Here is a 20163-nt window from a genome sequence, read left to right as displayed (position 1 = left end):
TAATAGAATATGAAAAGTCACCATGTAATGTAATATGTCATTTTGTAAAGAAGTTGAAGAGTCATGAGGGTAGTCCAAAGGTCACAAAGGGGAGTTGAAGAGTCACCCCCCTCTTATTATAAATAGAACCTCATAACTCATAGAATAGGCTTTTCGAAGCCAAGCATTTGGCTAGGCTTAGGCTTAGAATGAGCTTGGGAGTATTGTGAAGGGCCTTGGCTTCTCCATAGCATACAACAAGTATACCTCTTTGGAGGAGCAAGTGTTCTTAACTATGATGCTACACCATTGGGGCTAGTGGTCGTCAATGGTGTATGTATGGATGGAATTTTCACTTATAATAATAAAATCAGAGCCAACATGCTTTCATGCGCATGTTGTTAATATAGTAGGACTATTCTTGTTGTATTGGCAATGTATGTTACTTAAATCACACATATGTTTATGAACTATTTTGTTTGCATTTGTATGAATCTTGTTGAATGCGTGTTATTCGAGTAACTCATCGCTTTAACTTGTGAACTATTCCACATCTTAGATTGTGATGTCATTACGCTCATGTGTTCCTTTCAAGCTACGTACTATTACAGGCTTCCAAAGGGCACACTTCCTTTTCCCTTCATGTGTTGGAACCTTCATGCATCACACTTGACTCTCCTCAAGTTCACACATTTTCTCTTACCCAAATTTATCATACTTTCCTCTACGCACTTCCATGGTTAAGGCATCACATTACCACCCATTATGGGGACTGCTACTCCAAATGATGTGAGGTCTAGTTGGAACTTCATATTGGGGATATCCCCTGAATGTTGGCGGGTCCAACATCATCAACGCAATGACTAGCTAAATTATTTAAGGGAAGACTCCACGCCCAATTAAACTCATGAAGAAAATTACACTCGAACAATAAAATATATTAATAGTGACAAAAACTAGGCATCAACTGAAACCATTTCACATAATGGGGACCTAGTATACTTTCAAACAATATTATCATGAAAAGTTAGGAAAGAGAGGCATAGCTCTATATCTTTAGAAATTACCAAGGTTTAGATTGTCTAATTTTTATAAGAGGTATCATATCGAAAAAGAAAAGGATAATATAATGACATATTAAATCCTTATTGTATTTCCCAAATTTCATAGAGGTTACAAAAAATAAATACATAGTTATGTAGTGTGCAGTAAGAAAAAGAGAAGACTCATGTAATGACATATTAAAATCTTTATTATGTTTCCTTGATTTCATAGAGGTTACAAAAAATAAAATGCATAGTTATATAATATGCATTCTTTCTATTAATGTGAAGTTTGAGAGATTTAATAATTCAAATGACACAAAAAAATTCTATCTATTTACCCGTAACATATTTAGAATTTATAACTAGAGTAATATAATGAATTAATAGAGGTATAAATATAAAACTATTTGAATACAACAAATATTATTAGTAACACCCAACATATTGAGCAATTTCCACCCAACCATAGGTACTTCATTGTAAAACTACACTGCCTAGCGAGGTTATGTCACCACCAAGGTGAAGTAGGAATGACAATTATAGGTTTGTCTTATAAGGAGTTCAACCAGGAAATCCCCACTGCCATGTTTTGTGAAAGAAAAAGTAGCTTTAGACACCCACATTACTTGTCTCTCCCAACACAAGAAGATCTCCTTCTCTGCTTCATAGTCCCTTAGAATTCTTTCTTTCTAGTTCTTCTTAGTGGGGACATAGAAAGGTTCAACCCATGTCAGAAAAATTCGTTGTAGGTTTCTTGATTTCATGGCTATTTCATTAAGAATATGGCTTATTTTCATGGTGGGTTTGAATTATATGTTCATAGAAAAAAAATCCTACTTTTATTTTCTCTAAATATTTTATTCCTCTCTCTTTCTTCTAGGTTCCTTCCTCCAATTTGAATTTCCTATGCATTCTAGTCTAAGAAGATGTTTCTCCAACTACTTCTTGTCCAAGAATGTAGGGGAGACACCATACTAAATTATAGGAATAATGGCTTAACTCTAGGACTTTATTTTCTCCACTACTCAAAGCTCTAATAAGTGAAGATGATAAGGTAAGCTATATAGGAAGAACAATAAAGAAATCCATTCCTTTACCTTTGCCCACTTGTGGTATTATAGCCAGTGTAGGTACTCATGTCTGTTGGTCTTGGTCATCATCATTTTATTAACTACGAAAGTGAAAGTTTTAACAATTTTCACAACAACATGGTATATTTATCTCACATGGTTAGTGTAGAAGAAAAATAAAATAATCATGCATAATTTAATTAAAATTGATGACAATTTTTTCGAGGAGAAAAATTTAGATATTGCATCTATTGTAGGTTATTTTGTGTAGGAGCCCATGAAAATACATTATTTGTCACATAACATTCTAAAGTGGTTATAGGGTCAATAAATAACAACATCAAATATTATTTTGAGTTTTGTAAATCTCTCACTTATTTTTTTGTCTAGACCCATCTTATGATACTTGAATATTCTCCTATTGTAATAAGACATATTAGATAACTAGTCCATGTCATTAGTAATGGAAGATGCAATGGCCTCCAATGATGTAGCGAGTGAAAGTTGTGTGGTATTTCTAGTACTTTTAAAATATCTTATTAGGTTTCTCAATTTCCTATAGTCATTATCAAGTTCAGTATCTACATTTAAAGGTTAGAGATTAAAAATTGATTTTTTTATCCATCATAACAAATTTAGATTTTGTTATGTAAAATCCACAAAAATATAATTTATAAACTTTATATAAATCAAAAAAATATATGATTTATAAATCATATTTTAAAAAACATTAAAAAAAAATTATAATTTAATAAATTTTTAAAATACCAAAAACAAATTATAAACTTAACTCAAACCACTAATGTTCTCATAACAATTAAAACAAACTACCCAAATGCCTCTTTAAACACTTTTCATATATATATATATATAAACACAAAAAGGAACAGAGCAGAGAACTCATGTATACACCTTAAAATATGTGTTTTTAAAAGCATAGATACATTCTCAAAAGTATGAATTAGCCCACTAATTGGAAACTTGTGTGATAGTTTGGGATGTTGAAATTATTAAAAAATATATATATACATATTTTTTAAAAAGGGTATTCGTTTGTGTGAGAGCATGTTTGCGGACACCCCATCTTCATTTTTTAACAACTAACCTTTTATAAATGTCCCTTATTTATTCATATATTTTATAAATTTTTAATTTTCCAAATAATTAATGAATAAATTTAGAAATCTTTTAACATATACAATGAGCTAAGGAAGAACACGTTTGTTTTAAAAATATTACGCAATAAAAGTAAATATATCTTGCATTTCCATTCTTTCTCCAAATTCGTAATTTCCCTAAAAGATAATCCATGAATTTGGAAGTACTCTAGTAACTCAAATGATGGAAGCATGATTGTTCTGAAAATGTCACAATAAAAGTAATTGAATCCTTTCGGTTCCAATTCAATAGTACATTTTTCACATATATGGTTTTTCCAAAGGTTTAGACATGAAATCGCTAGTCAATATAGATAGGAAATGTACTGGGGTTAGGGAATCTCTAATTTTAGGATGGTTAAGAACATGTGTTTCCTTTTAAAAGGTCACAGGTTCAAAACCAATGGGGATAGAGTATGTATGCTTTCGTAGATTTAACAAACAAGAGGGTCTCATACACCAATTTGGTGTATGTGACCTTAAAAATAGATATTATTATTATTATTATAAAATGTGATATTCATGGCTTTGACTAGATTAGCCTAGATTCATCTAATTTTGGATTAGTCATGGGCCGAGAAAAATCAAATCTCTTGATATGTAAACTTTTCCTCAAGTTATATGCCCCAAAAAGAAACTTTACATCTCTAGAAATTTGATCTCTCTCAACACATAATCCATCCAAAATTAAATAAATCTAATAAGTAAAAATAATTTAATATAAAACAAGATTAATATTAGTGAACTTATTCCAATGCGCTCAACTATAAATTTTCATAAAATGTGCTCGATAATAGTGAAAAACAGTAAACTACTGTAAAAACAAGATTAATGTTAAGGAACTCATTCCAATTTACTCAACTATCAATCTTCATCAAATGATATTTCTTCATAAAATGCGCTCAATAACAGTGAAACGCATTAAACTACTATCTAGTATCAACCATATACAACTTTCATCAAACATTTTAAAAATAGAGAAGCGTGAACACACTTAGTCAATCATACTTAACCATCCTGAAATATAAAGAAACATTAATTATATCGATGACCTCAGGAAATTAATTCCGCTTTAAAAATTACAATTAAATTGTAGATTTGTACAACATTTATATATTCATAGTGAATAATTAATAATGATTGCGTGACCTAGGCAACCATGTTCATGGGTAGCTACAGTTTTGTCACAGCTCTTCACGCTGCTGCTCTGGTTATTCATTAAATTTTGAATTATCTTGTTGAAAGGTGATTCTCTCTTTGACCGACAATTATCGCTGTTTAGGTCTGTAACCTTGTTATTATTTTGTAAGGATTTTTGTAAATCTAAATTATAGTTGTTAAACTTCAAAATTTTAGGTGTTTTAAACGTTTTTGATGGTTCTGAATTTATTTTCACTATCAAAAATACGATTCAAACACTGCCCCTACAAGATTTTTGAAATTTTTTTACCCATATTCCAACCATTTTTAACCGTCATCCTAGCTTTTAACCGTCCTGACAATTCCTCCGCCTCGATAGACAACTCCCACTCTTCCGCCTCGGTAAACAACTCCCACGTGTTTTATGGGCCAAGCTTTTCTTTTCATATATCGCGCCCAATCCTCCAGCCACCTTGCTAGAACGGGATTCTGGGTTCATGGCTCCACTCCTTTAGAACCTTGTGCGAGATTCTCGTGCCCTTGCTCCCATTCTCAGTTATGCCCACTCTCCTCTTTACGCAATGAGACCTTGCACTATGAATACCAGTGCTAATCCCAGACTTCGGGTGGCTCGGCACTACATCGATGCGTATCGGTCCGCGCCATTTCAACACAGGAGACAATTCATACCAAGGTTGATTCCATCTCTGAATGTTGTTTGAGCTACCCACAGTGATTTTACTGCTCAAAAGAGCGTCCCCAATGTTGCTTCCACTGCGATTTGTGAATCATACCAAGCTTGATTCCATCTCTGAATGTTGTTTGAGCTACCCACAGTGATTTTATGCTCAAAAGAGCGTCCCCAATGTTGCTTCCACTGCGATTTGTGAATCCATAATCTCATGTCTTCGCATTCTGCCGGCTTGGTATCATCTTATGACTCAAGGAACTCACTCACTTGGAGGCTTCGGTCCTTGCTCTGATTTTCAACACACTATTCGCTTCGCTTGGTCGGTTTTTCTGTGTAAAACTGGCATCTTTATCTCGATTACCTATTCCCGAATATTCCGCGATCAAATTTTTGACACATTACCAGCGGGTCTTGAAGGCGTCAGTGCACGTACTGTCTAACAGAACAGGCAGATTTCTGAGGCTGCTCGCTATGCCAACGCTAAGATTACCATCATAAATTCAATCTAACCACACAGGGAAAACACATGTATACCATGTGAATCCAAAACACAATATTTTACATGGGCTCTCTCTATCCGAACTCTCGCACTCTTCTAGACCACCTCGAGCTCCTCTTTTTCTTTCCAACTTTCCAACTTTACATTTATAGAAACTTTTCTACTAACTAAAAAAAGATGTTTTCTACTAACTAAAAAAATAAGTTGTCAGTGATAAGATTTTTTGTTTTGGAAGTTTTTCTGGTAGATTTTTCTGATGTAATTAATCTCTCCATATATCTTTTCCATTAATTACTAGAAATCCTTTCCCAACACTTGATAAAACAAAAACATTCAAAGATGATATAGAATCACATAACTTTTGATGTCCATCACTCGTATTCATATCCATCATTTGACAAAATTTAGACATACATAAGATTACTAAGTTTTAATTTTTGGATGGAGGAGTATGAAGATTTATGATTAAGAGATCATATAATTTTTACCTAGAGAGTTTGATGCAGGAGCCCCAATCCTAAGAAAGCTACTTTTGTCTAAACCCAAAAAGGTCATGAAACTCTATAAAGGAGAAAAAATTCCATCAATTGTAAATTTGTATAATTTAAGAATAACAACATTTTATGTACATCTCTATGTGTCCTGATTTTAGCGAATATGAATTGTTGGGCTATTAAGATATTTTTGATGAGCTGACATTTTGACCAAGTAGGCATGTGTAAATGAAGTAAGTGGCTGACAGTTTTGGGCCAATGCATAGATGGGATGTCCCATCTAGTTTTGTTAGGATATTTTTTAGTGGAGTTGTCTTTAGTGTGACTTTTTAGAGTTTCCGGTGCTGGAATCTAGCAAAAAATTTGTGGTGAAATCTTGATTAGTGTTATTTAAACTAGTTTTTTGACTGTATATATGGATTCAACACCCTCCGCTCTCTTTGCTACCTAAAAATTTTGAAGGTTCATTTTAAATGGATTTTTGGGATTCCTGGAAATACAAGATTTCAAACACCAAGTTAATAGATTTTTATGCCTCCAATCCTTTTCATTAACACATTAGATTGTACTTTAACCAAGATTAGCTTAATTATCTAAGAGAGGAGTCCATATCCATTTAAATAAAAGAATCTAATAATAATTGAGCAAGATTTTCTCTACTATCCTTTAGTCATAGCCATCAGTAGCCCATGTGACTAGGGTCCATGGCCAAGAATTCAAACTCCAAGTTAATAGACTTTTATGCTTCAAATTCTTTTTATTAACACATTATCTCATACTTTAACATAGATTAGCTTAATTATCTAAGGGAAGAGTCCATATCCATTTAAATAAATGAATCCAATTATAATTGAGCAAGAAAATATCATACTAGCAATAAGAACTATGCATTAAATGGAATAATTTAGTAGAAAGAGGACCCATCTTGCTTTCAAAAACAACATTATCATCAAATCATGGGATCACATTATGGGAAATAAAGATAAAGCTTTATATCTCTAGAAACTACCAAAAACAAGATTTTCTCGTTTTAAAAATAGGTAGAATACCAAAAAAAGAAAAATCCTATAATGACACTAAAATATTTATTCTATGTATGACAAATAATCTTTTGGTGAAAATCACATAGGAGAAAATCTCGTCGACACGTTTCGAACCAAATAGTGTGGTTCATCTTCAGGACCAGATTGTTGAAGAAAAGTATAACTAGGTTCGGTATTTGTCAATATAATTTTGATCTTTGTACTTGTCAACAAAAAGAAATATTATTTTTATTAATTATATGAATGAGTTTCTTGCTCATTCCATAGGTCTAAGGAAGTCAAAGAGTCAAAATTATGTTAAAGAGCTCTTCTTGAGCATTTATGTAATGTACATGGGTCAACCCAGCGTCAATTAGCCCTCCAAGACAAGAACCATCCTGAAAATAAGCATATTTCCAACAACATGATGAAGAAGATAGTAATGTCGGCCTCAAAGCATATATATATATATATATATATATATATATATATATATATATATAATATATATATATATATGACAAGTCGGCTCAAAGATAGAGACACATTGGTTCACCCTAACATGTCAGCTTATTATGGAAACATGACAACTATATAAACCCAGCTAAGGTCACCGTTGAAGTTCAAAATCTCAGACATCCTGAAACTGCGAATAAGGAGCAGAGATATCTCCGTATACATCTCTAAAGCTTTGGTCAAGCACAATGGTATAGGATCTCAAATGAGGTGTAAGAGAGTGAATGCAAACATCCGTAGCTTTGGGTGAGGACAAAGCCTTGACATACTTCTAAAACCTTGGTCACAATTGCAGTAATATCTTCAGACTCCTCTATGAGATTGAGGAAAAAGGAACATTTGTACAAGAAGCTCGAATGAAGGCAACAAACCAGCACTTCAGATGGATCACTGTGATCTTAGACAAGCATTACAGTGACACGACTTCTCGACACAACAGTGATCTCAGTGCAAGGAGGATGCTATCATAAGTGTCGGTACAACAGTGTTGCAACAACAGTAATCTCAATGATTACCTTTATAGTGCAATAGGAACAAGACCTAGTTGACATGGTGAATAAAGAAAGATGCAACTATAAGGATCTCTGTGATATTATGATCATGATCTCGGTGAAGCAGTAACAATGATGATAATGATCTCAACATCAAGAAGAGGATTGGTGTCTTGGTCTTGGAGTGGCCTAGTAGGTCAAGGGTCATGGTCTTGGTATTCGTCAATTGGAATCTCTATAAGAAGAATTATGTGCGGGTTTTCCTCTCCAAGAGGGAGAGGTTTTGGCCTTGGAAGAATGCCAACATCTTGTGTTCTTGTCTCTTTGTTTTTGGTAGCTATTTGATGAACTAATGAAGACACACTCTAATAATATCAAAGAGAAGATTGTGCTAACAAGAATAAGTTGAAACACCTCACAAATAGTTATCGTGCTAAGAATAATCTCATTAATTCAATCTTCCCTAGATTTTTCAACACAAATGAGGAATCAAATCTAGGAATCAAAATAAATAGATGTAGAGAGAAGCTAACTAGCCGTTGGAATACAATAGTTAGTTTGACTCAATAATCATTCTTAATAAAAAATATTTATTATATTTCTTGAATTTCATAGAGATGAAAATATAGATTATATAATATCCATTCATTCTACCAACATGTAACAGGTTTGATAGATCTAATGATTCAAATGAGATAAAATTTTTCTATTTAGTATAATGATTTAGATTATCCATAATATTTAATTTTAAACGTGGATATTTTGAATCTGAAAAGGAGTGCATCTTTAAGGTAGTAAGTCAAAGGATACAATTGTGGCAAGATACATACCAATATTAGATGCAAGGTAATAAAGGAGGAGAAATGTCAGCTAAACAACCCTAGGTACTAAACAAAATTCCTACATAATTAAATCAGACACAACAGAGTTATAATTTTAAATGTAGATTATTTACTACAACATTAATGTGAATATAGTGTACTTACTATAAAACTATGCTACAATAATAGGTATAATGATATAAAATAATATTAAAGATATCATTGTTAAAATAGAATAATAATTATATATGGTTATTATAATTATTAATTCAATAATTACAATATGATACAAACCTATTTTAATTATGAAAATAATAATAATTATATTATTATCAATTATAATATATTATTATATTATGAAAAATTATGAAAAAAGGGTCTAAAGGGAAAGCATATATATAGAGAAGAGGAGTGAGAAGGAGAGTGAGAGAAGAAAAGGTAAATGAAAGAGATGAAGAACAAGAAAATCCTAAGAACTACCATGGAGTCAATATTAATATCATATTTCATGTTAAAGGAATGAGTATAATAGTGATAACTAAATTTCATTCACTCTCTCTTCGAATAACACTATCTTTAATGGTTTTTTAGTGCAACTATATATATGATGAAAATAGGGATGGACATGCCTCTATCAAGGAATATTGAATTTTTCAAATGACCTCATTGCACCTAAAATGTTTGCATTGAACTTTTAGTTGTGTGATGTATCAATTTTAGAGAAACATTTCTTTCATATCTAATATGCATAAGGATTCTAATCGGAAATATCCCTTTACCTCCTCCTAAATTACATCGCAATCAATAACATGGTTAATATCATGTATACATGTCTTTAATAGAGATACATTAAACACATTATTTACTTTAATATTTGATGGAAAAGTAATATTATAAGCTATTGGTCTTATTCTTTCCAAAAATTCAAAGGGTCCACTATATTTAGGTGCAAATTTGGCATCAACTCCCAGCTTTAAAGAAATATTTCATGGTTTTATTTGAAGATACACATGCTTTCCAACTTTGAATTCTTTATGTATTTTTTTCTATCTGCATAACTTTTTTGTCTCTCTTGGACTATCTTCGAGTTTTGATTGATGCTATTAACTTCTAGCAGCAACTCTTTCAACATTTCAGGTCCATATGTGATTCTATTTATCGAGTAGTCTTATCAGCTTACATGTGTATTAAATTTTCAGACATATATTGCCTTGAAAGTACTCATTTGTATTGGTGCTTACTAAACATTACTATAAGAAAACAACTAAAATGCATCCTTAAATTCTTGAAGTATTGGATAATCTTCAAGTTTGAACACATTTTCTTCTACTAGTTCTATATGAACTACATATACTTGACAAACATTTTTTCAACTTATTTTAAATTGTAAAGATCGAAATTTTCTCAAATAAATGGAACTATAAGTACCTTTCACTAGGTTTTGTTGGAATTATGACTAATTTGTTGTCCTTGATGGAAACCTACTTAATAAACATGTCAACATGATGGTAGCAGGATAAGTATTCAGGCCAGTACAGATGTGACAGAAAGATTGGACAAATGAATATTAGTTCAGAGGCAAAGAAATGAGAAAGGTCAAGTTTGAAGAAGTAAATACGAGTTCTGTGAAGAAAAGTTGTGTACACACTCAGATATGAAGAAGAAAAGGCACATATAATTTCTGCACCATGGTATTTTAAATACCAAGGGTCTTTACCATGGTATTGACCCATAGTATTGAGCCCAACAATGGATATTTGATCCCATCAAAGAATACCATCGGCATTAGTGTGGTTTTGACCTATGGTATTGGATAAGGGCTAAGCTATATAAGGAGATGAAGATCAAAGTGTTTAGGTGTGCAAGTGATGAATATTCCATGAATAGTTATATCTAAAGCATGTGCACATGTAATGGGCTATTAATGAATTGCTTGATATGAAACTAAGTATGTACCAAAAAATTTAATGATGGATCAAATCCCATAGATTTAAAATGACTATATTGATAATGGATTGGTTTGATCTGTGATATGTATGATGCATCTTTTACTATGTATGTCGAGAAATGGGTTTGTTTTGAAGGTTTGATGTGCAACAACGTTAAAAGTCAATAATTGCAGATCTATGGACTAGTTGGGTAACCTAAAATATGCGTACATATGTAGGTTTAATGTTGGTATGTCGCGTATCGATTCTACACTTTGGACATATCTGTACACAAGTTTGATTCCTGAAACGCGCATATATAAGTGGAACTGTTTTGAGGAAAGCGTGTATAATTGATAAATAATATGTATGATCAGTTTAATCATTCTTGTTGTTCTTCTGTTGTCTGTCAATCAAGTCTTACTTGATGATCTTAGCTTTACACTGATGATTGAAGCTGAATTGATTGATTGAAGAGTGATGATACTGCTAGTTGCATGTGATTGAAGATCTGTGATGGTTCTATGATTATTTCAAAGTAATTAAGTGGTTCATGGTGTAACTCAATGTTTATTTCAGAATGACAGTGATTCATTTTCAGGGTTCAATGTTTTAAGATCTGTACGTGGGTACGCTTCAAGGAAGTCGCGTATACACGTAGATTTTCTAAAGTAAAGTAGTGTATATATTCTAACATTTTATTTATCAGGGTTTTCAGTTGGTTCAATGAGTTAATGCAGTGTTGGGTTTAATATTAGTATTCTGGTTATAGTGACCGCTTTGGTTTTTTGAGAATAAGTTGGTTGATTTGGGTCTCAATTGGTCCAGTGATTGGTTGATTTGGTTGGTTCAATGATTGAGTAATTTTTTGTAGTGATCAGTTTCAGTTTTGATATTTGCTATTAGGCTTAAATTATAATATTCAGTCTAGTCTGAAAATTTTATGAAAAGTGGCGTACAAGTTGTGATGTTTTGTATCAGGTGGATCCAATGTGAAAATTTATGAAATGTGGTCCATGGTGGTGCTGAGGGTTCAAGCCTTCCTTGAGGAATTTGAAGCTTCCTTCTAGTGGTAGCTGGTAAATCTAATAATTGGGTTGGAGCTCCCTTTCGGTGGGTGCCAGAGAACAAGATAAGGTTGTAACCTTCTACAGGTGGGTGCATGCGTGTTGGTATGAGTCTACACTAGTACAATATTGTAAGATGTTTTCTTTATAATAAAAGATAAAGATAGAGACGACAACAATGGTGGGTTTTTCACACATTAGGTTTCCACCTAAAAATCCTAGTGTTCATGTGTGTTGATTTGTTGATTGTGTTAAATTTATTATGTCCTTATTGCACATGATTATTGTTTAATTAATGCTTATTGAACTATTGATACACCGGTTTAAGTTAAACATGTGATGAATTAACTAAAAAGTAAGTTAACTAGATATATGCTAGTTTTCTTCATAACAGTCACGTACATACGCAAGTGTCTTTCAGTAAAGTCACAGACATAAATATGAGTAATAAAAGAAAATCTTTTAGTGAGCTTTAAATACTTATTCATCCTCCCAGCCCCTCTCAGTATTTTTCCCAACAATTGGTATCAGAGCATGTCCTTCAAAATAAGCTTGATCTCTTGAAGGAGATCCATGAAGATGATGGGAAAGAAGAAAATTGCTCGAAGAAAGGATTCAGAAAACTATGACAGATTAGATGCAGTGACGGTTACAAGTTTCAGCAAATATTCAAGTTTGGGAGCACCCCACTTTCTATTTATTAGAATGAATAAGAAGGTAACAAGGAATTATCGGGTATGGGATTTTTTTTTCTAATTGAGGTCCATGTCCTTGTCTATGCAATAATCATAGTGATGATGACAGTGAAAAAAATGAACTTGGATTCATGGGTAAAAGTGAAAGTAAGCACTCTAAAGAGAAAACAGATTAAAAAATTATGCCTCTAGAAGCAAAAGATCAGGGCAAATTAGAAACAATGGACAATGCATATGTGCATATGCTAAGCAAAGATAATTATCAACAATGGAAAGAAATGATGAAGTCTAATCTAATCAACCTTGATGTTTGGTATCTAATATGCAATGGCTACACCAATATTCCTCCATCAGATGAGGAAGTGAAAAAGAATAGTGAGGCTTTGAGTGACATATTTTATATCATACCTGATTCAACATTAAAGAAGGTTATGAATTATACAACTGCAAAAGAAAGTGTGGAATAAGCTACAAGCAATCCATGAAGAAATCCCAAAGGAAGATTCCTCATCTGGAGAACTACCAGGTGATGTTGTAGCTAACAATGTGTCAAAAAATGAAATAACCTTTGTTATGTCAGATCGAGTTGCTAATTCAAAAGAAGACATGTTAGAAGAAGTTTTTTTATCTTAGAACAAAAATAAATATTGCTTTAAAAAATATCGTTAATCTTAAATATAAGTTGCAGGAATATGATAACAAGGATCATTTTAAATTAGTAAATGATTCTATACAATCTAGATAATATTGTGAAGGTCTTGAAGCTAAGATTATCTCTCTAAGAGAAGAGCTTGAAAAACCAGAAAAGTGGAATGAATAACTACTTCAAACATTTGAAGAACAATAAAATAGAGTGAAAGAAGAGATTCTCAAATTAAAGGAGAAATTAGAAGGAGGAAGAAGGGTTGAAGAAGGTATGAAGACGCAATATGTAGAAAAGGAAAAAAAAATATCAAAGAATGGAGGTTGAGGTAAACATTCTAAAAGGTAAATTAGAAGAAACGAATAAACATTTGAGATTTCAAGATAGTACTAAGATTTTGGATAATATTATTAATTGTCAAAGGTCTTGCATCGTCAAATCTAGTCTTGGTTTTCATGAAACTGTTGAAGGAGATTCTAGTTCACAAGCTGAGGCAAGGAATTTAAAGGGTAACAATGCATAACCTAAAATGCTCAACAAAGAGATAAGAAGTCAACCTGATAAAAAATCAAGGAAAGTGAATCTTCAAAGAAAATCATTTATTCCTAATGTTAATCAATTCTCTCCTCTAATCAATAATGTTGACTGTTTTATATGTCATAGTTTTGGACATGTTGCAACCAATTGTAGAAGTAGATTGTTTCCATCTCAAGCAAAATAACCACTTCACAAAAAGATCACTAGCTTCCAGGTACTCAACCTTCTTTAAGGGATATTGTTTTTTCTTGAAATATATTTGGTAACCAAGCCATTGATTACAATAGAAAGAATATGAAACATAAATATTACGATTTCTCTGCTCATATAAGATGTTATGCTTGTGACAAGTTTGGGCATGTAGCAAGAGAATGTAGGAACAAATTTATGGATCGCCTCAGACAACATGGCAAGAAACCAGATAAGAATATTGATGTCAGAAGACCTGAAAATGATGGATCCACCAGCATCTCTCATAATAAGCAAAAAGAAGAAGAACATATAAGGTGTGGTATTTCTCTCTGCTCATTTGAAGAAGAAGATGAATGGTACATAGATAGCAGATGATCTCATCACATGACTAGAGATAAGAGTAAGATGGACTTTCTCAAGAAAAGCCAATCTGGTAAGGTTATTCTTGGAAATAATGCTCCAACAAAACTTCTTGGAAAGGGTAGAGCTAGAATTAATAAACATAGAGGAGTAGTTGATACTTTATTAGTTCAAGGGCTAAAGCATAATATTCTAAGTGTAGGTCAAATGGGAGATAAAGAAAATATATATACATCAACCAAGTGGAAGGTTAAGGATGGAGAAACTAGAAAAGTCATAGCAAGAGGATATAGAAACCCGGACTAATTATATGTGCATGAAGAACTAAATTCTCACATATATGAGGAGGATTCAGAATCAAAGTAAAAGAACTTGGCGCCCATTGAAGTACACTATTCTTAAATGAATTATTCTCATAGTGATTGGAGAAGTGATGTGAGGTGCATGACCTCATATGAGTAGAAGATGATCATCAGGTCCTTAGGATCAATGATGTATAATCTCAGGGGGAGAAATACATGTTTTGTCTTGATGATGATTCTTCTGATTTTTTTGATATTCATGTTTCTTGCATTACTAAAAGTGCATCTGGTGTAGTAACGGTGTACAAGTACATATAGTACATGCTCAAGGGGAGCTAAAGTTGTGAAGTTTTAGTATTTTACTTTATGTACACAGATCCTATGAAGAAAATTCATGTATATACACGAGTTCTTATCTGAACAGTCACATATGTTTTGCTATGATGAAGAAACAATGATACAAACTTAGGTAAAATCTCTTATATGCTTCATACAACTGTTATTTGGGTTTATTGTTCTGATGATTGATGGTGACAATCTGATTGCTACTACTTAGAAGTGGTTTTGGATTTTATAAATTGTTGATGCCTTGATGGATAGGTGATTGATGAGGATACTTTGATTTCCTTACTGATATATGAGATGATATGATCATATCTGACAGTGAACAGTTGGCACAAGTTCAGGGGGAGCATTTTCTATGCTTCTAATAATGCATTGTTGGCATTATGTTTTCTTTAGAATTCCTTGGTACATAATGATGCTTATCAATGATGATACATCAATTCCTAATTATGATTGGTTCTTATCAGATATGGGATGATAAAAAAGTCTCTAGTAATGATGCATGTATGATATGTTGGGGATTTTTGTGGAAAAAACATGTAGACCTTGCTATGCTTATTTGATGATGATGTTGATGCCTCTGGTACTTACACGAGCTACATCTACATGATATGATGCAAATGGTTTTTTGAATATATGGTTATTGATATTTTATTTCTATATTTGTTGGATGATAGTTGGAGACATGGCATATGCTTGGTTGATGCATGAAAATATATGTTTCTTTGATGAACATTGTTTGAGGTTATTTCTACAAAGAGAAAGAGAAGGTTGACCTTGATAAGGTCAAGAGGATGAGTTGATAGTTGATCTCTACGAAAAATCTTATGATGTTGATGCTGCATACTTGGTCACACGTTGATGATATTGAAGCTAAATTGTCTAATCTTGCATATTTATTGTTGCTTCTATCTATGGTGCAAATCCTACATAGTCTATGATGGTTGCTGAAGATTATCTTGGTCTTGTTACCTCACTATAGAGGTCTTTGGTCTTGTTTATAAATGTCATGTATGTCTCTTGATGTAAAGGTCATGTAAAGACCTATGACGCAATAATTGTAATATTCATTCATGGATTATTGTGGTCAAGTTATGTAATCCCATCTTTCTGGGCATGTGATGTAATTTGTAACCCCACTATGGTGGGTGATCAATGTAAGCATGAGTCATTGGTAATAGGAAATGTCATGTTTGCTTGAGTAATAGAGTCATGTACTTATTTATATATATTCAGAAAATTCATCATGTGAACAGGGGGAGCATTCAACATGATCAGTATTCAGTATAAATACTCAACAGATTAGACCTACAACACTCATGTCAACAAATAGAGAGAAGCCTTCATTCAGCATTGGTCAACCCTTTACCCTTAATGTCAAAGGGGGAGTGAAGCTTGGTGATTGGAGAATGCTTGGTATATCTACAGATGTGTCTACAGGCAACTACAGGTGGTGGTGACCAAACACCAAAGTAGTTGCCATCAATTCCAAAGGAGGAGATTATTGGAATTATGACTAATGTGTTGTCCTTGATGGATACCTAATTGATGATTTGTCCTTGATGGAAACCTACTTAATAAACATGTCAACATGATGGTAGCAGGATGCGTATTCAGGCCAGTACAGATGTGACAAAAATATTAGACAAAGGAATATCGGTTCAGAGACAGGGGAATGATAAATATGAGGTTTGAAGAAGTATACGTGAGTTCTGTGAAGAAAAATCACGTACACACGCGGGTATGAAGAAGAAAAGGCGCATACATTTTCCGCACCATGGTATTTTAAATACCAAGGGTCTTTACCATGGTATTGACCCATAGTACTAAGCCCAACAATGGATATTTGATCTCGTCAAAGAATACCATCAACATTAGTGTGGTTTTGGCCTATGGTATTGGATAAGGGCCAAGCTATATAAGGAGATGAAGATCAAAGTGTTTAGGTGTGCAAGTGATGAATATTTCATGAATAGTTAGATCTGAAAAAAGTGTGTATGTAATGGGATATTAATGAATTTCTTGATCTGAATATAAATATGTACCCACTAATTTGATGACGGATCATATCCCATAGATTTGAAATGACTATATTGATAATTTATTGGGTATATATGTGATATTATGTCTGACACATGTTTTACTATGTATGCTGACAAATGGGTTTATTATGAAGGTTTGATGTGTAGCAAAGTGATAAATCAATTATTGCATATCTACATGCAAGTTTGGTAACCTAAAAGGCACATACATACGTTGGTTTAATGCTGGTAAGTCGCGTATTGATTATGCACTTTGGAAATAGTTGTATGCGGATTTGATTCCTGAAAAGCATGTATATACAAAAAAGTGTTTTGAGGAAAGCACGTATATAAGCTAGGGTTTTGCTGAATAAGATGTTTGATTGGTCTAATTAGTCTTGTTGTGCTTCTGTTATCAATCAAGTCTTACTTGATGATCTGGGCTTAACAGTGATGATCGAAGTTGAATTGAGTGATTGAAGAGTGATGATACTGCTAGTTGTATGTGATTGAAGATCTGTGATGGTTCGATGATTATTTCAAAGTAATTATGTGGTTCATGGTGTAACTTAGTGTTTATTCCAGAATGACAGTGATTCAGTTTCAGGGTTCAATGTTTTAAGATCTGTACACAGGTATGCTTCAAGGAAGTTACATATACATGTAGATTTTCTAAAGTAAAGTAGCATATATATCTTGACATTTTATTTATTAGGGTTTTCAGTTGGTTCAATGAGTTAATGCAGTGTTTGGGTTCAATATTGGTATTCTAGTTATAGTGATCTAACTACTTTGATTGTTTGAGAATAAGTTGATTGATTTGGGTCTCATTTGGTTTAGTGATTGGTTGATTTAGTTGGTTCAATGATTGAATAATGTGTTGTAGTGATTAGTTTTAGTTTTGATATTTGGTATTAGGCTTAAATGGTGGTAGTGGGTCTAGTCTGAAAATTTGATTGAAAGTGGCCTACAAGTTGTGATGTTTCGTATCAGGTGGATCCAGTGTAAAAATTTATGAAATGTGGTCCACGGTGGTAATGAGAGTTGGAGCCTTCAGTGGGAAAGTCGAAGCTTCCTTCCAGTAGTAGCTGGTAAATGTAAAAAGGGGGTTGGAGCTCCCTTCCAGCGGGTGTCGGTAAATGAGATGGGGGGGTTGGAGCTCCCTTCTAGTGGGTGCTGGACAATGAGATAAGGTTGTAGCCTTCTATAGGTGGGTGCATGCATGTTGGTATGAGTATGCACTAGTACAAGATTGTAAGATGTTTTCTTTATAATAAAAGATAAAGACATAGACGATAGCAACGGTGGCTTTTTCCCACATTAGGCTTCCACCTAAAAATCTCGGTGTGTATGTGTGTTGATGTGTTTCTTGTGTGTGATGGTTTATTCTATTCTTACTGCACATTATTATTGTTTAATTAATTCCTATTTAAGTACTTGTACATTGGTTTAAGTTAAATAGATGATGAATTAACTAAAAAAGAAAGTTAACTGGATATATGCTAGTTGTCTCCATAGAAGTTGCGTACATACTAATGTTTCTTTTAGTAAAGTTGTGTACATAATATGAGTAATAAAATAAAATGTTTTAATCAGTTTTAAATATTGATTCACTCCCCCCCTAGTATTTTTCCCAATAGGTTTGGTTTCCATTCATCCTCTATATGTTTTTATTGTAGCGATTTAATTTACCTTATGGGATAATAACCTATCCATTCCAATTAAGACATCATATCTTTTTTTTGTTCGTTAAAACAATTGCATTAATTCTTAAAAATAGACTGATTACAATTTAGATGTTTCGTTCTCTCCCGACTTCACTTTGACCAGATTTGTTAGCCAGGAGAGAAATACCAAGACAAAGAAGTAGTTGCCACTTTTTACATGCATGTCATAAACAAAATAGGAAAATGACCCAAAACACCAGCACAACTAAAAAACAACTAGCATAAAGCATATCAAGGAGGGGAATGAGGAACATGACCATCTGATGGAGCCATTGGAGGGTCATTTTCTTCGTGAATATGAAAATCTATATGAGCCAATCTAGATTCAATGGTGTCCAATCGCTTGTTGGACTAGCGTTGGTTGTGGAAAATGCAGATTAATTATTATATGATGTCATCCTGGATGAATTGAATGCCACTAATGAAGGAAATTGTTTCGTTATGATCCTCGTAGCATTGTTGGTGCATAACATCACGGGTCTCTAAGATTCCACACAAATTCTTTGTAGTGAAGTCTAGGTGGTTGGCTGGTCCACCTAGACCAGTGATTGGGCATGGACTTGGGAAACTTTATCCTTTGTACCTATCCCCTAGGTGACATCCTCATTCATGATTATCGCACGATCTACTCTCCTCTCACGCTGGGCCTGAGGGTCCACTCCTTTGCACACCCTCTCGCGTTATCATTTCATAGCTAGCTTGAAACAAAACCACCATAGTTTCGAGGAGCGACCCACCCTTGAATTGTAGTCACTATGCCCGACATCTCTAACCGTTTGAGAAAATTCACCAGGCCAAAGGTTGTAATGACCCTATCCACACCCTTTGCATTGAGCCTAAAACCAAAAGTCACCTTCTTTCACAGAGGGGGAAAGTGCCAAAAAACCTGAGAGATGAACCAACATAAATCTTTCCAACCCCCGAAGACTAGATATTGCACCAGCGAAACACCCCTCCGCCCACTAACTAGGGCCCAGACGAGCCAGGAGCCAAGCAGGTCAGAGCCCACACATGATAGGGATGAATAACCAAACTATGAGCATGTTGTAGCGGTTACAACCACCCTCCAAAATTTTGGCTCGAATGCAAATTTCAGAGCCTACTTTGGATCTTGCGATCGATCATCCTCAGTCATTTGTTGGTAAGCTCATGATTTCAAGCTCCTTATCTTGATTCTAAAGAGTTGTCCGCGTTCTCATCTTTTTGTAGCACATGTCATTTTCAGGCATAGCGGTTGTTGTCTGTCATGAAAAGGGAATGTTTTCTTGCTTCAATGGAATTGTGTGTGTATGAGTGGTTGTCATCACATAGAAATGTTTCACACTCACCTCATGGACTCACATCACGAAGGTTTTTGCATCAAGAAAAGTATGTATTACATATTTTGTATGGTCTACGTGTCCGTGTGTGATCACAGTCA

This window comes from Pinus tabuliformis, chromosome 9 (genome assembly GCF_031772625.1).
Source record: "Pinus tabuliformis cultivar Carrire ecotype Pingquan chromosome 9, CPIR1, whole genome shotgun sequence".
Lineage (NCBI taxonomy): Eukaryota > Viridiplantae > Streptophyta > Pinopsida > Pinales > Pinaceae > Pinus > Pinus tabuliformis.
Note: the sequence above shows the minus strand (reverse complement) of the source record.